Source organism: Dromiciops gliroides, chromosome 3 (genome assembly GCF_019393635.1).
Source record: "Dromiciops gliroides isolate mDroGli1 chromosome 3, mDroGli1.pri, whole genome shotgun sequence".
Taxonomy (NCBI): Eukaryota; Metazoa; Chordata; class Mammalia; order Microbiotheria; family Microbiotheriidae; genus Dromiciops; species Dromiciops gliroides.
Genome location: NC_057863.1, coordinates 418042118 through 418069351, shown reverse-complemented (window position 1 = coordinate 418069351; position 27234 = coordinate 418042118). Strand labels below are relative to the sequence as shown.

Sequence of the window (27234 nt, the reverse complement as noted above, 5' to 3'; positions counted from 1 at the left end):
CACACAAAGTCAGTCTTATATCCCTTATTTGTCTCAGTTTTGTGGACCAAAAGATTTGTAGAAAATTGTCTGCCAAAACCTTTTCATTCCCTTTTCATGGTTTCATCAGTGTTAGAACCTCAATGCATACAGAGGCTTATGACAGATTAGTCACATAATAAATAAGGCCTCATCAATAACTTAGTGCTCTACTCTCTATCATCACATACATCCTTTTACTTAAGTGTATGTGTCATCTATTATGTAGCACTAATGACTCTGTCCCCACTTACAGAACCTCCCATTCATTCCAGATTAGTCTCTCACTACCTCAGTGGCATTGTTTAAGCAAATATTTTAATAAAGTTAGATAAAGTCATAGGAAAATTCAGAAATAATAAACATATGTATTATACAGGGTGATAGTTTAATCATTTCCAAGTTCTAACTCCATAAAGTAAAAACGCATTATGTTAGAATCTAGTCTTCTGGGGGCAGCTAGATAGTGCAATGGATAGAGCACTGGCCCTGGATTCAGGAGGACCTGAGTTCAAATCCAGCCTCAGACACTTGACACTTAACAGCTGTGTGACCCTGGGTAAGTCACTTAACCCTCATTGCCCTGCCAAAAAAAAAAAAAAAAAGGTTGGGGCAGCTAGGTGGCACAGTGGATAGCGCACTGGCCTTGGATTCAGGAGGACCTGAGTTCAAATCCAGCCTCAGACACTTGACACTTACTAGCTGTGTGACCCTGGGCAAGTCACTTAACCCTCATTGCCCTGCAAAAAAAAAAAAGAAAGAATCTAGTCTTCCACCCCTTCAGCCTTTCAAATTGCAAGTGGATGAAATCAGGAATTTCATTTGCTGACAATTGCTCCCATTTCCTGATTCTTGACACAATGCAACTAGGGAAGTAGGTCAAGATAGGGCAGTCAGGGCCCTGAACATAAGAGTCAGGTGGGACTGGATTCAAAACCCACCTCAGATACACACTGGTTATGATCTCTGGGCAAGTCACTTAATCTTGCTCTGCCTCTGTTTCCTCATCTAAAAAAAAAAAAGGAGAGCATTGGACTTAATGTATGTGAGATCTGTTCTAGTTCTAAATCTATGGTCCTGTGATACTATGATTCTATTCTACCATGATCCTTTGCTCTTCCTAGAAACAACAAATCTAGTCGTTGGTTTTGCTAGACCAAAGTTAGTTATCACAGGTCTTTTGCCATTTCTGGAAATGACCATCAGTATTCCTCCATGAAATGGAGGGTGGCCCAGCATGCAGCTTGCCCTTACAAATGAGATAAAACAAAAGCCACCTTGGCTTGGGACCTACAAGGAGTTCCTAAGAGTGGTCCTTGAACAATTTGCAGTGGGCTGGAAAACACTGGGGTTGGATTCAATGGCCCCTAAAGACCTTTCTCATTCTAAATCTATTCTTATATGCTCCCTTCACTGCACACCCAGGAGGTTCAGTCTCTCCAACAACAGGCAAATGCCAAGCTGGGTTCTGGCCTCCACCAGAGTCACTGTTTCTCTCACAGATGTGAGGTCAGGATCAGGATCCTAATAAGTTGTCCTTCCATCCCCGATTCCCCTACCACCAGCCTCTGTGGGGCACACCCTGACTCAGGAGAATTGAAGCAAAGCTGCCAGAGCATAGACTAGAGAAGAGGAGACCCCTCCAGGTTCTATATCCATCAAGAAAAAGGGGCACAAATACTTCTGATAAAGGCCTCATTTCTAAAATATATCAGGAACTAAATCAAATTTATAAGAATCCAAGTCATTCCCTAATTGAGAAATGGTCAAAGGATATGAACAGGCAGTTTTCTGATGAAGAAATCAAAGCTATCTATTGCCATATGAAAAAATGCTCTAAATTACTATTGATTAGAGAAATGCAAATTAAAACAACTCTGAGGTACCACCTGACACCCATCAAATTGGCTAATATGACAAAAGAGGAAAAAAATAAATGCTGGAGAAGCTGAGGAAAAATTGGAACACTAATGCACTGTTGGTGGAGCTGTGAACTAATCCAACCTTTCTGGAGAGCAGTTTGGAACTATGCCCAAAGGGCGATAAAGCTGTGCATACCCTTTGACCCAGCAATACAACTTTTGGGTCTTTTTCCCAAAGAGATCATAAAAAAGGGGAAATGACCCACATGTACAAAAATATTTATAGCTGCTCTTTTTGTGGTGGCAAGGAATTGGAAATTGAGGGGCTGCCCATCAATTGGGGAATGGCTGAACAAGTTGTGGTATATGAATGTAATGGAATTCTATTGTGCTGTAAGAAACGATGAGCAGGAGGAGTTCAGAGAAACCTGGAAGGACTTTCATGAATTGATGATGAGTGAGATGAGCAGAACCAGAAGAATATTGTACACAGTATCATCAACATTATGTGTTGATCAACTGTGATAGACTTGATTCTTCTCACCAATACAATGGTACAAGAAAATTCCAAAGGACTCGTGATGAAAAAGGCTCTCCAAATCCAGAAGAAGAAAAAAACAAAAAAGAACTGTGGAATATGGATGCAGATTGAACCATACTATTTCTCTTGCTTTGGGTGCTGTTGTTTTTCTTTTTTGAGGTTTTTCCTTTTTGCTCTGATTCTTCTCTTATAACATGACTAATGCAGAAATGTGTTTAATGTTATTGTACATATATAACCTATATCAGATTACCTACTGTCTTGGGGAGGTAGGGAGGGAGGGGAGTAAGGGAGAAAAATTTGAAATTAGAAATCTTATGAAAACAAATGTTGAAAACTATCTCTACATGTAACTGGAAAATAATAAAATACTTTTATAATTAAAAAAAGAAAAAAGAAAAAGGGGCACAGTGGAGACAGTTCTGACTTCTGCGACAGAACCTGTCATCACTTTCCCCTCTCTCCTCTCCCTCTCCCTCCCTCTCTGTCTCTCTCTCTCTCTCTGTCTCTCTCTCTCATTCTCTCTCTCTGTCCTTCTAGACCCTGGGCAACGTTCCTATGTCTGATGTCACAGCTAAATTCCACCAAAGTAAGCTATGTTGTCAACAAGCCACCCAGAAACTGGTCTGTAATGGAGTTCCTGTGGAAATACCACCTCCAATGGGCTCATTTCCTATAGAACATTCTCAAAAGATTATTTAGAGATAACAAAGCAAACATAGAGGGGCAGGAGTTGCTAACATTCTCTCAGTCACACACACACACACACACACACATCCTTTTTGGGGGGAGGCAAAAGTACCCATTGTGGTCTTTAATGTTTTAGATTTTGGGAGGAGATAACTTAAAATTAATCCTTGAGAGTGCTTACAACTTTATTATCCTTAAAGAAACAACATAGTACAGTGAATCTGGAATCAATCAGAGGACCTGGGTTTGAATTCTGCCTCTGTCACCAAATACCTGTGTGACCTTAGGCAAGTCACTTCAACTCTGTGGGCCTCAGTTTTTTCACCAGTAAAGTGGAGGAATTTGGACCTCTACGATCCCTTCTAGCTCTCAATTTATAATCCAGTGATCTTCTGTATGTATTTGATCTAGTCAAGCTGTTTCTCTTGACTTCATCTTCTTAAATGCAATTGCCACCTATCTATATGGTACATTAGGTACAGAGGTAGTAGTAGAGAAGAGGGGTCAAACACGTGGCCCACAGCCCTCTTGAATGTAGCGTGAACCAAATCAAAATACAGTTCCTTTTAGATTTTAATGTGTTGGTTTATTAATAAAAATGCATAAACATTTGGGGTTTTCTAAGCCAATCTGTGGCCCACAAGGATCCTTATGTCCAGTTCAGTGGCCCCTATTTCTATTTGTGGTAGAGGACAAATATGAAGGCTCCATTATTTTTGTCAATGAAAATAGATCATTATAAGAGTATTGGCAGGTCTTCTATTTTGAGATTGTGGTCCTCCTTCCAGTTTTATCTACAAATGTTCTCCAGATAATTTGACCAATTATTTTATGCTTGTTAGAGGCATCACCCTTGGCTGTGATGTCCATACTGAAAAGACCAAGCATTTTCTGGCTGAGATTGGTTGTTTTTTTTTAAATCTCATGATGGTCACCATTGTACATAAGCTAAATTTCTCTGAGAAATTAGGATAATTAGAATTGATGTCTTTACTTTTGTCCAAATCCTACTCCATTTTGTAGTTGATTGCTTATTTGAATGGGTATGACTGCATCTTTTCTTTTTTTTGTTGTTGTTTTTGGTTTTTTGCAGGGCAATGAGGGTTAAGTGACTTGCCCAGGGTCACACAGCTAGTGTCAAGTGTCTGAGGCCAGATTTGAACTCAGGTCCTCCTGAATTCAAGGGCAGTGCTCCATCCACTGTGCCACCTAGCTGCCCCCAATGACTGTCTCTTTTAAAATTAAGCATACTATCTTCTTTTTTTAGGACACCCACGTGGTCCAGTGATTAGAGTACCAGGCCTGGAGTAAGGAAGACCCAAGTTCAAATCTAGCCTCGGTCCCTTACTAGTTGTGTGACCCTGGGCAAGTCACTTAACCCTGTTTGCCTGAGTTTCTTCATCTGTAAAATGAGCTGCAGAAGGAAATAGCAAACCACTCCAGTGTCTTTGCCAAGAAAACCCCAAATGGGGTTATGAAGATTCAGACACAACTGAAAAGACCGAAGCACAACAATCTTCTTTTTTAATCACTCTTATTATTTAGCATTTCCTGTGGACTTTACCCTTGGGAGTAAATGTTTAGATTGCATGCAGACAGCTAATTCTAAAATAACTGATAAAATCTATCTTGGTATAATAAAAAGAGGATAGTCCCAGAAGTCAAATTCCACCTCAAGCACTAATTGACTTTGGGCAAGTCAATTAACACCCTTGGATTTAAATTTCCTTATCTATAAATGAAGGGATTGGACTAGACGTTCTCAGGCCCCTTCCAATTCAAAATTATAATCCTATTACTTGTTTACCTTCATTCTTTTCCTATCTGTTAAGATAAAGTCAAGTGACATTTTTGGAATGTTGTTTGGTACTCACAATAATAAATGAGTCTTTTGACTCATTTTAGTGAAAGTATTCATGCTATACAAATATGAAACTTCTGAGTAGTCCATAATAAACCTCTAGACTCTCTTATCTCATGATCTTGAACCAAATTTTTCAAGTTTTCACAATCTTCCCCAGTGCCCATTTTTGTGCTGAAGTCACCAAATGTCAAAGTATATAGTGACTTAGTTTTGTAGATTTTCATCAAGTTCTTCATGGAATTTCTCTATTTCTTTATCCTTGCAACTATTTTCATGGTGGTCTTTTTTATGACACCAACTATGAAATGACCAAAAGTTGTTTCTTACTATTTTAGCTATTATTCTTTTTTGTTTGTTTATTTGTTTTTGGGTTTTGGGGTTTTTGTGGGGCAATGGGGGTTAAGTGACTTGCCCAGGGTCACACAGCTAGTAAGTGTCAAGTGTCTGAGGTCAGATTTGAACTCAGGTACTCCTGAATCCAGGTCCGGTGCTTTATCCACTGCACCACCTAGCTGCCCCCCAGCTATTATTCTTTTACTACTTCTGGTATCCCTTGTGAGGGAAAGTCAATTTTGACATGGTTTTGTTCCATCAGTAGTATATCACCTTATTGGTAGTTGAAGAAAGGTAGCTAAAAGTATCAATAATTAAATGATTTTGTAGACAGACTAAAAATTGTAATTCTTAACATCTTCCTCCCCACTACCATCATCACTGTGGAATCTGAAAGAGCCATTTCATGGGTTGTGGTGGCTTAGAAATGTAATACTTTTGGTTATCTTTTTGGGATGGTCCTTGGACAGCAGACTCATAGTCTGTCACCAGGACTGTGCTTGAAATCTTTCAAACATAGATGAACCCACCAGATTTTTTGTCCCACTTAGTCTTTGAGAACCCTGGGTCACCTTTGTATTATAATCAGTTTCTGGAGTAGGACTTTTGCAGAAGTTGAGTCCCCCTTATTTCATTTACAATACTGTGATCTCATCTAATCATACTATTAAGACCTGAGTAAACACCATAGTAATAAGGGTTTTGAAAATGAAATCAAACCTACATTTTTTTTTCTTGACATGGTTAGTGCTGACTGCTTTTTACAGATGAGGAAACTAAAACTTAACATGGGACTTTTTGGAAGAGGCTTAAGTATATGAAAATGTACCTGGGATATTTGGAATCCAAGGGAAAAAAAATCCAATTAAGACTAAAAGCTTCTGTTCAGAACTTTTTTTTGGGGCGGGGGGGGACTCTAGTGTCCAAGGTTTGACTCTTCTTTGTAGCACAAAAAAGTTACTTAGTCAAACTTGCCCATTCTTTTTTAAAAACTTATAAAAATAGTAACCATCAACCAAATTGTACTCCCAATACATGGTGGAAAGGCATATGCTGGTCCCATCAGAACTCTACTCCCCAGAAAACTGTGTATCTAGGGTGTAGGAGCTACTGTGTGTATATGAGTGGTAGAGATGGTGGTGGTGACAGCAATTTCTGGACTAGAAGTGGAATAGCCATGTGGAGAAAGATTGAAATGGTGCTGTCCAGGAACCAGAGTGCCCTGACATTCCTGACCCCACATAAAACAAGAAGAGGAAACATAGACTATACTACCTCTAATGTCCTTCCGATCCTAAATTTATTATAACATGATCAGAAGGAATCGCAAGACTTGGGACTCCTGAACAAGATGTTTATAGGTAATTAGAATAATCTTCAAGATCAAGAGTACCTGCAAATGTCCCATTTCATTTCCAGGGAGAGAGAGAAAGTGAGATAGTGAGACTATGACCTTCCTCCATCTGAGAGTTATGAGTTGTGGAGATAATTTTCCCAGATTACTCTAGTGACAATTGGGAATATCTGATTTCATGTGGGAATTGCTGTCAAGATATATTTTCTTATTCTTTTGCTAATTGCTTTATGCTCATTTAAGTGTTTTATTTTTTAAATGTACATTCCTTTTTTAGTATTACAGAAAGGTGCAAAATTAAGTTTCAATGATTATAGAGATTTCCATCTAAGTTGGAAAGGAGGACTTAAGTCAGTTGAAGTATCCTTGTTCCTAAATTATTTTACATTGAACCCAGTGGTTCCTATGAATCAAGAGCTATGTGGAATGAGACAACAACTTATATAAGCAAACAAGTTAAGAAATAAAAATATAAAACCACAAATTCTAAACTATGATTAGTTTAAAACAGGAATATGTAAATAATAAAAAAAAATGTTTTATTTGCTTCTGCTTCTAATCTCTTTTTCCTCTGTGTAGTTTATTGGAATATGTTGTTTATATGTGTTTATATATTTATCCTTCTTTCTATCTATAGATATTGATATCCATCTACCTAAATAGACCTGAGTTCAAATACCTCCTCAGATGCTCACTATCTATATCTATAGATAAACAGAGGTACATAGATATATTAGATATAAATATAAGCATAGTCAATTATATATTATTATTCTGATTACGCCTTCTTCTTTCTGTATCATTTCAATGTTTTTCCATCTTCTATTCTTTTTTTTTTAATTGTTTCTTCGTCCCGCTCCCCACGTGGATGCCCCGCCCCGGCTGGCCAGAGACAGTCCAGGTTTGCAGAGCCCGGCATGGCCCACTACGAGGAGGTGCGCGTGTCAGGCTACGGCGACTTCTGCAAGGCGGTGGAGCAGTACTGGAACAAGACCATCTTCGCCTACTTCACGGGCGACAAGGACGCCGAGGGCCGCGGCTGGGGCCCGGACTGCGTGGAGGGCGAGCCTGTGGTCCTGAAGGCCCTCAAACACATCCCCGAGGACGCTGTGTTCATCTACTGCCAGCCAGGTCGGGGACCGGCCCTATTGGAAAGATGCCAAAAATGACTTCAAGAAGCAGCTAAATTTGACTGCAGTGCCGACCCTGCTCAAGTACGGGACGCCCCAGAAGCTGGTGGAGTCCGAATGTGTGAAAGCCAGTCTGGTGGAGATACTGTTTGCGGATGTCTAAAGAAATGGGAGTAAACTGTGCCGGCAGACCCCGATTCGATTATAAAGGACCCTCGCCATTGATCGTGTGATAGCAGCATTAGCCGAAATAATGTTTAGAAAGCCCGTAATGAATGTTTTGCAAATAGAGCACCCTTTATAAATGGTAAAAAAAAAAAAAAGTTTCTTTTGGTAATACATTCATATACCATCAATCATTCATTTTTCCACTTTACAATCCCAGGACATAGTGGCTATTCCTAGTTTTTCATGATTATATATAAAGCCTTTATGAATATTTGTATACAGGTAGCTTTTCCCCCTTTTAATAACATGCCTAATATATAGTTCTAGTAGTAGGATCACTGGGTCAAAGTATATGATCAAATGTAATCTTTACTGTCTTTTGTCAGATTACTTGCCAGAAGATTGCACAAATTTATAGCTCTACTAAATATATAATAGCGCCTTTCCCCCTATATCTCCAGTAACAATAAATTTTATTGCCACTAGCTCTTTGCCACTTTAATAGGTATAAGGTCATGCTTTAGAGTTGTTTTTAATTTGTATTCTTATTATAAGGGAGTTTGAACAAACTTTTATATAACTATTTAAGTTTTATGATTTTTTTTTCTTTTTAGAACTGCCTATTCATATTCTCCTATCATTTATCTATTGGGGAATAGATATTACTTTTAAAATTTGTGTCAATTCCTTATCAGTGTAGATATAAGTTTCTTATACTATATATAAAATGACAATTTTTCTCATCTTTTCCTTTCTTTTGTATTTTTCTTGATTACTTTTTGTTTAAAACTCCTTTATTTTTATGTGACAATCTATACATTTTGTCACCTTTAATTCTCTTCTATTTGTCAAATAAAAAAGAATTTCCCTTCCCTACACGGTTGTAAATATATATGAGTATGTGTATATGTATATATATATATATATATATATATATATACACACCTATATACATATAATAGATATTTCATTTTCTTCTTATTTATTTCTGGAGTATTCCAGAACTTTTATATCATCAATTCACCTTGAATTTATTGTAGGATATAAATTTAATATACTCTTTATGATATTACTATTCAACTTCCCAGAAGTTTTGATTGAATAATTATCTTATTTTATAATGTGGGGTTTATCAGACATGAATCTCCTTTGGTCTAATTCTTGATTATCTATTATGTCCTAATAATTTATTTGTCATTTTTTGAAATCTAGTATAAATAGTTTCATAATTATCTTTTTAGAGTATAATTTAAGACCTCGCTAGGCCAATCCCCTTTCCTCAGTTTATTATCATATTGTTCTTCTTGATATTCTAGTTCTTTTCTTTTATATAAAATTTTGTTATCAATTTATCTATTTCTATGAAGTGGGCTTTGGTATTTTTATTGGTATTATATTAAATCTCCAAATTAATTTGGATAGTACTGACATTTTTACTATGTTGGCTCTACCTAACAATGCATATTCAGTAGATTTCCAATTACTAAATTCATCTTTTATTTTTGTTAAAATTGTTCTTATAGTTGTTATATAGGTCTTGGAATTGTCTTGGTAGGTTATGGCCCAAGAATTTTGTATAGTTTTGCATTATCATAAATGATATTTCTAATCAGTTTATCCTGGTTAAGTGATATAGAAACAAAGATGGTTTTGAGGTAGTTCTTTTCTTTAATATTTAGAGGCAGCGTAGTAGAGCAAAGAGCATTCTTGACTTAGAAGAGACCTGAGGGGCAGCTAGGTGGCACAGTGGATAAAGCACCAGCCTTGGATTCAGGAGTACCTGAGTTCAAATCTGGCCTCAGACGCTTGACACTTACTAGCTGTGTGACCCTGGGCAAGTCATTTAACCCCCACTGCCCTGCACAAAAAAGAAGAAGAAGAAGAAGAAGAGACCTGGGTATGAATCTTGCTTCCAGCACTTATTTGCTGTGTGACTACAGGCAGGTCACTTAACCTCTCTAAGACTCATTTTCCTCATCCACAAAATGAGGATAATAATAGCTATAGTATTCACCACATAAGGCTGTGAGAATCAAATGAGATAATATACATAAAATTTTTTGTAACCTCTAAAGTTCTATCTAAATTTGTCAATATGATTATGATTTGGTGTAGCCTTATAAACAGAGTGATATGGTAGATAGAAAGATGCCCTCAGAGTCAGGAAGACCTATGTTCAAGTCCCTCTGAGATGTATGGCCCTTGTGTGTAATCAGCATCCTAGAACTATCTGATTCTGTTGTGCTTTTCTAGAGCCTGCTTAGAGGCAGCTAGCTGGCTTAGTGGATAGAGTTCTGGGCATGGAGTCAGGAAGATCTGAGTTCAAATATCTCTTTAGATACTTATTAGCTGTGTGACCCTGGGAAAGTAATTTAGCCTCAGTTTCCTCAACTACGAGATAGGGATAATTATATTACCTCTCTCCCAGAGTTATTGTAAAGCACCTAGCACAGGGCCTGGAACATAGTAGATGCTTAATAAGTATTTGTTTCCTTTCTTATTTTACTACATTACATATTTATTACATTACTTATATTCCTTTCTTATATTACTACAAAGGCCTGTGTGTTTGGTTATTGCTAACCTGAAAAAACTAAGGGAAACCTTGCTAACTCTAGATAGGACAAAGAAAGGCTTATTCTACCTGATTGTGCAATTTTCGACAATCCCTTATCTGTTAATGTGTTACCTTTCTCTGAGTATTCTGGAGGAGGTTGCTATACTTCAGTGATTCACCTATTCACCTTTAAATGTATCCATTAATTTCATGAATAATTCTATAAATTCACTAATCTCCCAAACTCTCATGCTCTGTTGTCCCTATACTGCACACCCTTTCATCATTGATTCTTTTTCCTCTTTGTTAAAAGTTTTGGATTGTTCTATTTGTTGAGAGATTCTTGCTGTCCAGACAAAACAGAGTTTGCAGTGGATCTTTCCCATGTATACACCTATTAATAAAGGTAATATGCCTTGGCCATTTTAGAGTAGAGGAAGGATAGTTATTTCTTGAACCCTGGACAAGTCGATGAACCTCTCAGTGCCCTTGGCAACTATCTAAAATTATAAATTGAAATATAGTCACCAATCTGCTATGGTAAAGGGAATTTTCTCACTGGGATTTCCCTTCACCAATGAAATCACAGATTTGAACCAAAATCATCATCACCATTACCATCAACACTACCACCATCACTAGCTCAACACTAAGATTGTCATCCCTCTGTGAGAATTAGAGTGCTACCAACCTGTTAAGGAAGATATTGCAGGGAAGCTCTGCCATGAGGAGAAACCATGTGACTTTGGCATCTGAAAGTTGTGTCTGCTGTCTGAGTCCTGTCAATCAGTGCTACCAACCAATTAGCTTGGAGCTATGTGTGAGGACAGCCAGGATTCCGATGTCAGAGGGGGATTCTAGGAGAAGGCCCGGTTAAAAAAAAATTATTAATAAGTATATCTAATCTGAAAATATATATAATTGTACTTATGAAAAATTATGAGTATATGAAAAATTATAGGTTTCGGAAAATTATAATTGGGCCATAAGTCCCTTCGTGGTCGCCATTCAAATGTAGAAATATTTTTAAATGACTAGGGCTAATTTGGGGGGCTAATCTGACTGGGGTGACTAATCTTCGGACTTTTGACTATTTGGCTATCTGACTGCTATTAACTTAGCATGGGCCGTTTATAAAGTTCCACCATACTGCTCCACTCCCCAAATTGATAAGCAAAGGATTAAGAAGCTTCTTAACTAAATAATCAAAGCAGAGTTTATTTATGAGATACTATTTAAAATTATGAATACAGGGAAATAAAATGTACAACCTGTCAGCCTCTCTTTTCTCTGTTCCCGTTCCTTCTCATCTGCCAGCCTCCCTGAGTCCTCTTGTCAGCCTCCTCCCGCTTCTTCTAATCTTGTCAGTCCTGTCTCCCTTGCTGTTTCACTCCCAAGTCTATATATATCTTTCTTATCTCCACTCAAATCTCGAGACTTTTTTTGCACCAAATGGGCAGCAGGAAAGGAAAGGTGCAGGGGAAATGAAGAGGAAGACAAATGGGTGGCCTTGGACTCTATAAAAATATGGGTCATGGAGACAGCTAGGTGGTCAAGTGGATAAAGTACCAGCCCTGGATTCAGGAGGACCTGAGTTCAAATCTGGCCTCAGACATTTACTAGCTGTGTGACCCTGGGCAAGTCACTTAACCCTCATTGCCCCACAAAAAAAAAAAAAGGAAAAAAAGAATAAAAAATTTTTTTTTAAAAATAAGGGTTGAGAGAGCACATAATAGGAATAGTAGCCTTGACAAGTAACATAATTGTCCCTGGCAATTCTCTACCAATATAACTTGCAGATAAGTTGCTGGTCTGTTTGAGAGAGCAGAAGCCAACTACACTGGTAGTTCCCTATGTAAATGAAACCACAAGTCAACACCCATATATACTGGTATACATACCACATAAACACATGTATAATATAAACAGAGGAACACGTGTTCCAAAGATCTCTATAATTCACTGTAGCATTTTCAAAAACATTTTTCTTTATTATACTAACCACTTGAGAAACACAGAGTTCTAGCATAATCCAAGGTTATAATTTGAATAAGATTATCTTCATGCCTATTGTTTCAGAATTTAGCATTTATGGGTCTAAATTAAGCGGAAGGAGGAGGGCTAACTTTTTTCAAGTACAGAATGTGCTGGTGTGGGGTTTAAAGTTCGCATCATGATCTAGTTTCGATTTTCTCTGAAACACTTGGGAATTTATTTATCACACTAAAAACCTCTCAGGTGCTCATGCTCCTGAAAAATGCTTTGTGCTCCTAAAGGAAAGCTACCCTCTAAGAATCTTATTGTACCCAGTTTTTAGTAGTTTTTCTAGCAAGATGATCTATCGTCTAGTGATTCTGTCACAAAGTCAACAATAAAATTGAGCCTCCCCCCACCCCAGTACAAAACACAGCACTAAAAATTACAGGAAGAAGTAAGAGTCTGTCCTTTAAGTGTGTGTAGTTGTGCTTCCTTTATAAGCAAAGGCTCTTCTCAGCTTTGCAATATTTCCCTTGGGAAAGCTTATACCAGTGAAGATACAAGATTAGAGGTACAAATAACCTGTATCTCAGCAAAAATGTTTAGGAGGTGCCTTCTCCCGGACAATAGGGGCCCTCATACTGCTTCCTGGCAACTCAGACTCCCTCAGTCTGACCTGGGTCTAATTTCTCCAGATCATGCTCCTGTTTCAGTAATTTTTTTCCCCTTTTCACCCTTCTTTCCCACACTAAAATGCACTTGTTATGTGACTATCCAATGTTCTCAGGCTTGCTTTCAAAAATTACAGCTCCTTTCCCTCTGAGAAATTATTCCATACTAATATATTAGTATGTCAACTATTAGTCAGTCAGCTAGCATTTATTAAGCACCCACTATATGCCAGACTGTGTGCCACTTGTTGTTGATACAAGAAGGACAAACAAACAAACAAATAGTCCTTGCCCTCAAGGAGCTCACAGTCCAAGGTGGGAGACAACAAGAAAACAGCACAAGATACAGGATAAATCAGAGGTAGTCTCAGAGAGAACTAAAATTAAGGATGACTGGGAGGACTCCTTCTAGCACGGGAGCCAATGATCACACAGCCAAATAGCACGGAGAGAGAAGAGAAGAGGGTCAAAGGACAAGTCTTAGGAGACAACCACAGTTAGCAAGGCATGGCATAGATAAAGATCTGTCAAAGGAGAAAGAAAAGGAAGAGTCAGATGTAGGAGGAGAACCAAACAAAGAGAGAAAAGAGTAATCAACAGTGTTGAACACCGCAGAGGGGTCAAGAAAGATGAATATTGAGAACAAGCCATTAGATATGGCATTGAGAAGATGGTTAATAAATTTGAAGTGAGCCATTTTGGTTGAATAAAGTTGAAAGCAGGACAACAAAAAATTGAGCAGAGTGAAAGGAAGGGAAGTATAGGCACCTATTGGCCTTATCAAGGAGTTTAACCACAAAAAGGAGGAGAGATATAGAATAGGAAGAAAGCTAGCATGGTTGGACCAATCAAATGAATGCTTTTTGAAGATGAGGTAGAGATGAGTATGGTTGTAGGCAACAGTGAAGCGGCTGGGAGACAGAGATTGATGACAAGTGACAAAGTAAGGATGGTGGAAGAACAATTTGCTGGAGAAAATGGTATGGAATGGGATCACTTGTGCACATTTAGCTCTCTATGTGTATGTATATATGTATTTATATGGCTATATATGTGTATATATATGTATATATATGTGTATATGCATACATATATAGCTATATCTAGAATCTAACTACAGATATATCTACATCAATATGTCTATAATTGGGGGCAGCTAGGTGGCACAGTGGATTAAGCACTGGCCCTGGATTCAGGAGGACCTGAGTTCAAATCCTGTCTCAGACACTTGACACTTACTAGCTGTGTGACCCTGAGCAAGTCACTTAACCCCAATTGCCTCACTAAAAAAAATGTTTATAATTGTATATAAACTGTAAATTCTTTTCCAATAACTTTCTTTAAATATTATTTTAACAAGAAAGCATAATCACCTTTCATTGAGCCAAGTTAGAGTTCTGTCTTATCTAAAGGAAAACAAAAGAACTTTACTCCTCCAGATGAAACAATGGCACCTGAAACTTTGATCTGCCCATTATTAACTGGAAATTACTTTTGTTGAACCTAGATTATAAGAACTCCTCACTCACATCTTTTTGTTGTTGTTGTTGTTTTAGTTTTGGGTTTTGTGTGTGTGTGTGTGTGTGTTTGCAGGGCAAGGAGGGTTAAATGACCTGCCCAGGGTCACACAGCTAGTGTCAAGTGTCTGAGGCCAGATTTGAACTCAGGTCCTCCTGAATCCAAGGCCAGTGCTTTCTCCTCTGTGCCACCTAGCTGCCCCCACCTCACTCACATCTTAAAAACAATTTATACCAGGATGATGAAAATTATACACACACATACATAATACAAATTATATAAATATATATGAATATGTACATACATACACACATATATATTTCTATAGCAGCTCTCTAGGCTGTCCAGCTGTCCATCCAATTGTGCATTATAATCTGTTCAACATACATTTTTTTTTTTGCTGGGGCAATCAGGGTTAAGTGACTTGCCTAGGGTCACACAGCTAGTAAATGTCAAGTGTCTAAGTCTGGATTTGAACTCGGGTCCTCCTGAATCCAGGACCAGTGCTTTATCCACTGAGCCACCTAGCTGCCCCCTATCAACATACATTCTTTATGTATATGGTTTTTCCTGGGAAGATAGGCCAAACTCTTTTAAACAATTAAGGTCATTATTTGGGAGGCTCTGTAATGTTGTAGAACTTACCTTTATTTGTTTTGTTTTTTTTGTAGGGCAGTGAGGGTTAAGTGACTTGCCCAGGGTCACGCAGCTAGTGTACTGCGCCACCTAGCTGCCCCAGGACTTACCTTTAATCAGCACAATGTCATCTACAAACAGGAATATCTGGAGGACCTCATCTTCAAAATCCCTTTTTGATTTATGCTCCATACTGAACTTTCTTCATGGAAAGGGGAAACCCTTTTAGTTCTAATGCTTCCCTATTTGATGCTTTGCTTTCTATAATCAGAGGGGGCATTGAACACAGTTATTTCTGTTGTTTTATTTTTCAAGGTATTGTGCATGATTTGGACACATGCATGGGAGAAAGCTCACTGGAGAGCATTTATGGTTTCATTCTGCTCAGCTCTTCAACCCAAATACCTTTTTAATAGTCAACAATCACTAAGCACAGTAGAATCTTGTATTCTCTTCACCTTTCAGCCAGTTGTGACTGTAAAAAATATGATCTGTTACCTGGTCCTTCTTCTTACCCTTATCAAAGATTTCTTTAACCCATGTATAGATCATTCTCCCAGAGAATTTGTAGAGATGGGAAAGTAATAATGGGGTTGGTAATTACTGATATTTTCTCAAATATCTTTTCCAGAAGCAATGTCATATAAGTTTATTTGTTTATTTTCTGAGCATTTGGTACCATCCCCTCTTTCAAGTATCTAGAAAATCCATCCCTCAGTACTCTCAGAATTGTACCACCTCCTGCAATTATCTTTATGGCAGTCTTTTTACAAATAAATGGTCATAAAAAATCTGGAGAAATTAGGCCCAGGTCAGACTGAGGAAGTCTGAGTTGCCAGGAAGGGGGGCTGCTACAAGAATGCTAAGGAGGGGCAGCTAGGTGGTGCAGTGGACAGAGCACCGGCCCTGGAGTTCAAATCCGACCTCAGACACTTAACACTTACTAGCTGTGTGACCCTGGGCAAGTCACTTAACCCCAATTGCCTCACTAAAAAAAAAAGAATGCTAAGGAGACTGAGGCTGTGTAAAGAGAAGGGCTGATGGAGATGGAAAAAATGCTAAGAGCAAGGAAGTGGGATTCTTGTAGCAGCCCCCCTTCTGTCCGTCCTCTTAATCTTCCAGCCTCCCTGCGCCCTCCTAGTCCTTCAGCATCCCCCCTTCTCCTAATCTTCCGGCCTTTCCCAACCTCCCTATGTCTGCCTCTTCCCTGGCTCACTAGCTCTCCATATATATATATATATATATATATATATATATATATATATATATATATATGCTCCTTCTCTCTCCTCAAACCTCGGGCTCTCTGCACCCCCACACAAGCCAAGTTAATCCGCCGGCGACACTAGGACTGTGCCCAGTAGGGCTGGAGGGGCCTGTGCCCCTTGCTGTGCACCTGGAACCTCTGCACAGGCTATGCTAGGGCCTGGCAGGACAAGCCTGGGATCTTGGGCAGCTCCCCTCAGGGCGTAGGGAGCAGGAGCTTCTTTTTTTTTTTTTTTCTCCCAGCCGTCTGACTTGGTGTCCTGAAAAGCCCATGGGGCTTTTTTTTTTTTTTGGCTCAATTAAAGTGGAGGGGGAGGGGCACTAGCTCCTCACATAAAAAAACCCCTGAGAGCCTAAGGCTTTTTAATCTCAGCCCAAAGGTAGGGTCCCCAAATCAAAATAAATACCCACACCTGGCAGAATGGGTGGATGAGAACAATTTGTTCCAGCAGCCATGAAGGCGGCTGAAGCAGGTGCTATGGAATGCTTAAGAGTTTGTTTAGACATAGAAGATGCCAAGACCATCCACTGAATCCTGGGCCATGGCCAGTCATCTTGATTTTTGTCCTGTCACCGGACTTTGATGAGTCTGGAGGAGAGAGTGAGGCTGATGACTTTGTGCAACTCTGCCTCACTTCAATCCAATTCACACTCAAGACATTACCCATGATGTCGCTGATTTCTACAGAAAAAAGGACAAAAAACAATACATTTATACATTATTGCATAGGTATACAACTAGACTGCCAATTTCACCAGTGTCATAAACTCTATGAATATCCTGCCTGACCTTCTTTATTGCACTGGGTTACACATTCTTCCTCTCTGTCCCTTTCTTTAATTCTCTTGTAGACCTGGATAAATCTGTGAAAGTATCAGTTGTTGGCCTTTGCTATGCAGTTCTTAGAATGGTGTAAAAAAGTAGGGGTTTGGGGGCAGCTAGGTGGTGCAGTGGTTAGAGCACTGGCCCTGGATTCAGAAGGACCTGAGTTCAAATCTGGCCTCAGACACTTACCACTTAGTAGCTGTGTGACCTTGGGCAAGTCACTTAATCCCAATTGTCTCACCAAAAAAAAAAAGAAAAAGAAAAAGAAAGAAAGAAAAGTAGGGGTTTTGGAAGAAGAGGAGACAAATCTTTTCTGACATTTTCAGTAAAATAACTGAGAACATATACTGTTCCTGGGCAGAAGGAGCAAACATTGCCCTTTCTCTCATGAAGACATCCTGCCCAGTACACTTGACTCCAGTTTGATCATGGATGAGAAAAATCTGATGTGTGCTTTGGAATACTACATATCTGTACACAAGACTGACCTTAATATGGAGAGCTAGCTTGGCCTTCCTTCCCCTCAAACTTGCTAGTTGAAGAGGCTATCTAAAAAGTGAGCAGAGTATATATAGAAGTTTCTGATAACGTTCTGCAGTTTCCCTTGAATGAATTAACAAAGACATTAACTAATCTGCTCCTGTGATTTCCTAACTAGTGTCTTATGACTCCAAAACTTGTAGGGTTGATTGGTAGGCTGCAAATTTTGAGCTGAAGTGTGAATCATATAAACAGGAAGAAAGGACAAATGTGCTTTATGAAGACTTAGGGATGTATAAGGATAGAACTAGCCTTATTCATAGGGTCAGTAAGCTGTGCCTATGTAATATGATCATATTTCAGTGGTGCCAGGAAAGGTAGGGACAATGGACTTCATGCTACAATTAGAGATATGAATAAAATGCACATGCCACTTGGAGAAGTAATGCAATTAGTTTACACTAAAATGTAAATGACATATGAATGCTTCTATGAGAGCAGTTTTTAGGGTACTGGAGATTAAAGAGAAGGAGAGGAAGCTGTACTCAAAGGAAAAATCTAGGAAGCTGAAAGATCCAAAACCAAACTTTATTTACTTCACAATTTTGCCTACAGTGTCACTGCTTGAGAGTATACAATGTCCAAGCAAACCTTCCAAGAGAAAGAAGAGGAATTCATAGTAACTACTAAATAACTGTCCCATTGATTCTAGTGACTCAATTATGGATAATTTCAAACCATTATAAGCTATATTTCACTTAAATTCAAATATTAATAAATAGTTATTTATAAGCTCCTACTATGTGCCAGGCCCTATCTTTGGCACTGGGAATACAGTTCAAATCTGGCCTAAGATACTAGCTATGTAAACCTGGAAAAATCACTTAGCCCTGTTAGCCTCAGTTTCTTCATCTGTAAAATGAGCTGGAAAAGAATATGGCAAACCACTGCAGTATCTTTTCCAAGAAAATCCCAAATGGGGTCATGAAGAGTTGGACATGACTGAAAACTGAACAACAACAATAATATCAAGGTGCTTACATTCTCATAAGTATTTATTATATTACTTTGGAAATGAACAGATGGTTAAGAAGATGGTGTCTGAAATTGGGATTCAGATTTCAGTAATGACTTAAAATGTAGCAATGATCAATTCGTGGTCAGGGATGGAGTGCACCTGGTAAGAATGTACTTGTCTGGAGTCAGGCAAACAATCAATAAAGCAATAAATAGAATAAGGATGATGGGGAAAGGAGGGGACTTGTCTACAGTATTTCTACCAAGTTAGTACAGAGAATAGTTAAAATGAAGAAAGAAAAGCAAGTAGAACCATTTATAAATTTAGAGGACACAACATTCAAGAAAGGAGCTAGTATTAAAACCCCTAACTTCAGATATCTATATGTAAATTCACAAAGCATGGGTAACAAGCAAGATAAACTAGAGATCCTAATGCAGGAAGGACAATTTGACCTTATCAGTATTCCTGAGACCTATGCCTGGAGTATGGCTTTGAAAAGTTATACTTTGTTTTAAAAAACCAAGATAAGTAATAGTGGAATCAAAGTGGGATTTTCTATTATGATTATATACTCATGATGAATCTAATAATAATAATAGCATTCATATATTCATTTGGTGCTTTAAGGTTTTCTTTGCTAGTATTATTTCATGTTATCTTCACAACAACTCTGTGAAAAAAAAAGCTCTATTATTATTCCCATTTTACAGATGAGGAAACTGAGGCAGAGGCTAAGTGACTTGCCTTGGACCACACAGCTGGCCTCACTAGGCTTGATTTGAACTCAGGTCTTCCTGACTCCAAGTCCAGTGTTATAGCCACTGAAAAATTTGGGGAAGGGAAACATGGTAAAGAGTGTTTGGATAAAAAGAAATGGAGGTAGAAACAGAACTGATATTGTAGAGACCCTGCAATAATTTTGGGAAATAGACCATAAGCCTGGCATAATGGCATAATACAATAGTGGTGGGGAACTTCAATTATTTTTATATCTACCAGAGCTCTCTCTCACTGTCAAAAGCAGAGTGGTTAATACTTTATTGATTTACCTTAATGATAATTTCATCCTTGGAAAGGTGAAGAAACCAAGGAGGGAAAATTCTGTTCTGGGTCTGATGCACATCAATAAGGAAAAACTGGTCCCTGTGATAAAAATGAAGGAAAATTTGTGGGGAAGTGACCATTCCATTTTGGAATTTGTGATAGAGGAAAGGAAATCCTGGCATAGTATTACATCAGGCTTAGCTTTTGGGAGAGCAGGGTTCGAAAGGTCAGAGAAAGGATAGGTAGGATCCCATGGGCTAAAATTCTATAGGGGAAGTCAGTCCAAGAAAGATGGGGGAATAAAATGAACAGAATTCTCAAGAATACTCAACAAAGAGAAGTAATCTGATAGAAAGTAAAAGGGGAATTTGTCTAAAGGAGCCAATGTAGATGTACAAAGAATTCAGCAACCAATTTAGATTTTTTAAAAGATATAGATAGAAAATGAAAACAAGTACAAGTAACAAATAACGAAGACAAAAATATGGCACAATTCTGTGAGATAGTGTGATAGTTCAGAATGAGTTGAAGCTAGTGAGAAAAGTAGAGAGGAGAGGGTGTGGGGGTAGTAGGCAGAAGAAATTAGCAAATCAGAGAAAGGATAAAACTATTTCTCAGAGTGGATGGAATAATGATAACTGATTATGGGAAGAAGACAAAGTCACTTGCTGGGAATGTTACAGGGGGGATTCTTTTTTTTTTTTTTTAGTGAGGCAATTGGAGTTAAGTGACTTGCCCAGGGTCACACAGCTAGTAAGTGTTAAGTGTCTGAGGTTGGATTTGAACTCAGGTCCTCCTGAATCCAGGGTTGGTGCTCTATCCACTACGCCACCTAGCTGCCCCAACAGGGGGGATTCTTGAACAGGTACAGGTTGATTAGGTGGCCTCAGAGGTCTCTTCCAACACCAAAATTCTGAATTTTATGTTGGTTGTAATCAGAGAAGATCATTACTCCTTTAGAGACCAAAAGGAAGATAAAAGTAGGAGCTCAATTCCTTGGAAACAGGGAGGGTCAAGCCAAAACAAGGCAAGGCCTCATGGGGGGAACTAAAGAGACATGTCAACAAAGAATTGAGTGCTTTAAATTTGAGAATTTATGGATAGTTCATAGGATTGTTGATTTAGAACTGGAAGCTATAAGTCATATATTTCAGTCTGATTGCCTCTTGAAATCAAGTTGTGTACTAGGCTTTGTTATGTTAGAATCATCATCTATGAATGATGAACTACAATGGATAGTTTGGGAATAAGGAATACCGATAAAGAAAAATAAGTAGTAGGAAAAGTCTGGTACCCAGAAATATATGACCTTTGGTTCTCTGATTTTTGATCTTCCCCTTTTCTACCCTTGGTACTGGCAGAAGCTGTCCACTCATTCAGTCATGTCTGACTCTTTGTGACCCTGTAGATCATACTGTCCTTGAGGTTTTCTTGGTAAAGATACTGCAGTGATTTGGTGCCATTTCATTCTTCAGTGGATTAAGGCAAAGAGTTTAAGTAATTTGTCCAAGACCACATAGATAGTAAATCTCCTGAGGCTGGATTTGAATCCAGGTCTTCCTGACTCCAGGCCCACCATTCTATCCACTGAGCTATCTAGGTGTCTCAGCTGGTAAGTCTGCTCTCTTAAAGCCATTCCTGTCATTCCTGTAAGTACTAGGGACTTATCTTGTCAAGCAGCCAACCACAGTGAGATTATCGGGTGTAGTTATTTGGAGTGAAAAGATTTTGATTAAAGATAAATGGAGGATGGGTATTTTGCCTCCTGAAAAGAAGAAAAGAAACTGCTCTTGACTTAAAAAGTGCCTCTGCCCAAGCCTTAACTATCCTGCTATTTTCTTGTGGTTATCCACTTTGAAGTGACTTTTTCTAATGATCCCGAAATACAGCCCTCAGCCATCTATGTCTCCAATAATGAGTGGAGTGTCACTATGGCAGCTCTAAAGAGAGCCAACAGCCGTTTCTGATGACAGTGAGCACGTGCATATAGAATGACTATGCAATGATCACTACCCCAGTGGCATGTATCCAGCCTGCTGCATAGTGCATGAGCTACCCTTGGTTTTTATCTATCTCTGTATTCTGATAATGTCTACTACTGGAAAAAACTCAGACAGTGGGAGGAGATCACAGCCCTATCAGCTGGGATATTGAGACACCAGTCCACACCCTAGTGACAAGTTTCCACTAGGTAGCTTACTCACCCTAACCTAAAGCCTTTGATGGTGCTAAGCCCATAGACTATGGTTCTTTTAACACTTCTAGTTGGCAGTCCAATATCATAAACCAAAAGGAACTGTATTCTTTATCGTTGTTGCAAAACTGCCAAGTGATTATTTATAGCTTTGGTCCAGTCTGGGCACTGTTGTTGTTGTTTTACATTTTGTTTGGTATTTACAGCATGTCACCTGTCATTTGAGGTATCTGATGTGGAGAGGGGGCAGGAGAGGGCTAGAAGGCTTAGTCAGTCAAGGTCTGGGAAAGATTTCATAATCTTCAGCTAAAAGATGCAATTCAGTGCAAACTACCAATAGAATCAAGGAATGTTCAACTGGAAAGGATGATAGAAATCACCTACTATAGTACAATCTTTTTATAGGAAACTGAGGCCCAGAAACAAGAAGTCATATGCTAGTTAGTGATAGGACATCTGATTTCCAACCCAGTGTTCAGTCTATAAACCATATACAGTCTTAGTAAATATTTTTAAATCAATACCAAAAAATGGATACTTTTCACAGCAATGTTCCTTGACCTACTTTCCACGTTACTGAGGCAGAGATTATTCATGGGGAAAAAATGTAAAGAAGGGGAAGTTTGTCCTTGTACCTCTCCCTTTCAAAATGTCTAATATTACCCCTCATCATTTCATTGGCCCCACTTGAGCCTTTTCTGTGAGGATAGTAGTTCATGCACTGAACTTTTCTTGATCTTTTTCCCCTCACCCCTAATATAATTTACCTTTGTTCCATTCCTTTGGGTTATGTTCTCTAAAGTGAATGCTATTGTAGCATGGCATAATAGAATATTACAATTTAAAAGGGCCTTTGGAGTAACCTAGTCCAAAATTCCATGCCCTGAAGGGAATTCCTTCTACAGCTCACTCACTAGCTAACCTCTGACCTTTGCTGGGGGCCTACCTGTAGAGGTGAACTTTACTTTTCAAGACAACTAATTCCATGGCTTATTTATTAGGTACCACTCACAGTATATGTCAGCCAAAATTTTGTGAAGGATGCCTTTTACATCTTCATTCAAATTATTGATAAAAATGTTATATATGACAAGAAAGAAGACATCCCTGTGGCATATTCTAGAAATCTACTTATAGGCATACTTACATATAGTGCACAAGGAAATCATGATAGAGACTTTGTCAAATGACTTCCTGGAATCCAGACATGTTCTCTACAGTGTTTTTCTGTTCTATCATTATAACCCTAGTCAAAAAATTATGAATTTGGCATCACAAGTCTGTTGCTACCTAATGATCCTGCTTCTTTCCTTTTAAAAAAATTGTATTTTTCCCCAATTACATGTAAAAACAGTATTTAACATTTTAAAAAAGTTTTAAGTTCTAAATTCTATCCCTCCCTCCCTTACGTCCCCCCTCCTTGAGATGATAAACAATTTGATATAGGTTATACAGCTGCAATTATGTAAAACATTTCCAAATTTAGTCATTTTGTGGAAGAAAACTTGAACAAAACAAAAGAAAGTGAAAAATAGTATGCTTCCGTTCTGTATTCAGATACCATCCCTGTTTCTCTTTCCAAAAGCTCACAAACCATTTAGGAACCTGTTTGGGAATTTAAATTGGGAGCAACATCAACCAGCAGACAAAGCAGAGCAAATATTCATATGAATAGTTGACATTTATATAGTAATTTAAGGTTGACAAAGCACCTTATATACAGAATTTGAAATGGATCCTCACCAGACTATAAAGTATATAACAAGAGGTATTATCTCTGTGAAATAGAAAGAAATTGAGACCAACAGGGGTCAAATAATTTGCCTATGACCACTCAGGGAGTGTCCGCAGTTCCAATCCACATCCCTCCTGGCTGTAAATACAACATGCTTTCCACTACAACAGGCTGTCTCTCTCACCAGTGGATGGGTTATGCAGATGTCACATCCATGGGGAATGATCTAGATTGAGAAATTTGTGCTAGAACATCAGTGAAGATATATCTTTAATTTCTGTTTTCTTTAATCATTCTTTTTTTTTTTTTTGTCCCATTCCCCCTTGGAACAGACATGAGAAGGCTCCTAACATTGACTCGTGGTAAGGTAGAAGGGCCCGACAACTTCAAATTCACCAGTCTAGAGTTTCCAAAATCCACTCCTTTTTCCCGCTGCTGGCTGCCGAAGTCAAGACTTTTGCCTGTCTTTAGTACTCCTGTCCTCTCATTTTCCACAGTTCCTCAGTCATTGATTTCTTCTCTAAGTTCTTTGGGTACTATAGGATGTAATTTATCTGGGCCTGGATATTTGAACTTATCTAGCATAGCTAGGTACTTTCTTACTATCTTCTCACCTATCTTTGGCTCCATTCCTTTTTAACCATGCTTGTTCTGCCCTTTTCAAGTTAAGAGCCTTTTGTGCCCATGCTACTCTTTTATAGACATCTTTGATTATGTGCCCCTCTTACAATTATTTGAATAGATCCTTTTAGTTTCATATAAAAGCTTCTGTGTAGTCACATAGGTCTCTTTCTATGATTTCCCTTTACTTTGTTAACTGGGATAATGCACTATTATATTATCAACATTTCTTTTTGAAGAGACTCATCCCTCTTGGATCTTTTATCCTATTAGAGCATGAGGTCATAGTGTCATGTGTATTTGTTTGAACATTACAAAAGTTGCTTTCCTAAATGATGGTCACTTTCTCCTAGGGTTTTCATCACTTCTACTTTGCCATTTCCTCTGGCCAGAAATAGGCCCAGATGAAAAAAAAAATGGTATAAAAATGTAATGGAAAAGATTGAGCTATAAGATGTGATGAAATGGATGGTTTCAGAAAAACTTGGGAAGACTTGTATGAACTGATATAGGGTGAGATGAACAAAACCAGGAGGACAATGTATATAATAACAACAACATTGTAAAGAAAAACAACTTTGAAAGACTTAAGAACTCTGATCAGTGCAATGACCAACCCCAATTCTAGAGGACCAATGTTGATCCTACCTACCATCTGACAGATTAGTGATGCAGATTGATAGATACGTACAGAACCTACACGACAGTGGGTATGGAACCAACACATGGTGGGTTCTTGCCAATTGATTGATTCCTCTGCTTTCTGATATGGAACTGCTAACAAGGCAGGACAAAAATGTTTTAGATATGCTTTTAACAGAACGATATTTCTAGTAGATATCCAGGTAGCTGAAGTCCCCTCTTGCTACTGTTACCTGCTTATGTACCAATTTAACAATCTTCAACAGGAAAGCATCATTCATATTCTTTTTCTCTGTCAAACTAAGTCAGGAAGCATTTATTCAGCGTCTTCTATGTGCCAGGGGCTGTTATAAGTGCTAAGGATACAAAAAAAGCAAACACAGGCAATAGCCTCAAGAAGCTTACCATCCAATGGGAGAGACAATTTGCACACAACTATGTACAAACAAGATGTAGACAGGATAAACTGGAGATAATTCTAAAATGGGACAATCTCAGGAAAAGTTTCTAGCAGAAGGTGGGATTTTAGCTAGGACTAAAAGAAATCAAGGGAGCAAGGCAAAGGTAAAGAGGGAGGGAATTCCAGGACAGCAGCAAAAATGTAAGGACACAGACAATCAGGAAGCCAATGTCATCGTGGAGTACAATGGAGGGAAGTGAGGTATGATAATATCAGAAAGGTAGAAAGGTGTCAGGTTTGAAGAACTCTAAATGCCAAAGATTTCATCTCTGATGCTTGAGGTAACAGGTAGTCATTGGGGTAATATGGGGAAAACGCAGTGGGCAGTGGAGGACAGAACAGTGTATGAAGGGTAAGAGACAGCAATTCAGAATCCCTGGGATAAAGTTGCAGAGGATAGGCTGTGTGTTGTGAATCTTTGAGGAATAAATTCAGATAGGCTATCAACATCCCTAGGGGTATGATGTCCTTCAGGAAGAGTCCCCTCAAGCTGTTAAGCAAGTAACCAAGGAGGGGAGCTGAAGGAAGTGCATATTTGTCCTTCCTTGCACGCAGATCAGGTGAGGTCAGGAGTTTCCCCTTCAGGAAGGTGAGATTGCACTGTGAGGCAATGCCACCTAATCTCAGGGCCTTGGGCAGAGTTGGAGGAGGAGTGGGAGAAAGTATATCCACTGGGGAGTAAGGCAACCAGTGTGGAGTTGTCAGAGTCTGGGAACTTCCTGGCTTCTCTGGTCAGGAATTCTGTAGAATATTTCCACTGAGATCATTTATATTTTCCCAAGCACAGATGCAAATTAGCAACTTAATAACTGGTAACCTATAGGCTTAGAGAATAGCCTTCTAGTTGGTTTCTCTGCCTTACGTCTATCCACCGGTCTACTCCATCAATCCATTCAGGGCCAAAATGATTTTCCTAAAATGTAGGTCTGACCATGTCATGCTCTAATTCAATAAACCCCAGTATCTCCCTATTTTCTTCAGGATCAGATATAAAGTTCTTTGACATTTGAAGATCTTTAAAACCTAACTTCTTCCTACGTTACCAGTCTTTTTACACATTTCTTCCCACCATCTATAGTCTAGAATCTAGCTAGTAATACTGACCTTGCTATTTCCTAGACATAATCCTCCGTTCTCCAGACAACATTCCTTTTTCATTGGCTTTCACTTTACCTCTTGACTCATGCTTGGATTTTCTCTCAACTAGCCTCTTAGTTTCCCTGGCTTCATTCAAAATAGCTTAAATCACACCTTCTGCAGGAGGCTTTTCCCGATTGGCCAGCTGCTGTCTGAGATTACCTTCCATTTATTCTGTATTTACCTTTTACTTCCTAGTCATTTAAATGTTGTCTTCCCCATCAGAATGTGTGCTCCTTAAAGTCAGGGACCATTTTTGTTTTGGCCTTTCTTTGGATCTCCAGCATTTACCATGGTGCCTTAATAACAAGCACTTAATAAATGCTTGTTTAATGATTATCTGACACTGCAGTTGATGTTTTGAACCCATGTTGAACCAAAATAACTCAAAGCTTATATCATACACAGTGCTTTTCTCAGAGAAGCCCTATGAAATACAGGTAGTACAAATCTTATTTAACAGATGAGGAAACTAAGGCTCACAAAAGT

At 38.6% G+C, this 27234-nt stretch overlaps 1 pseudogene; it reads left to right on the top strand.

The window, feature by feature from the left end:
• Positions 1 to 7579: 7579 nt before the first annotated feature.
• LOC122747737 lies at positions 7580 to 7955 on the top strand (annotated as a pseudogene).
• Positions 7956 to 27234: the final 19279 nt, after the last annotated feature.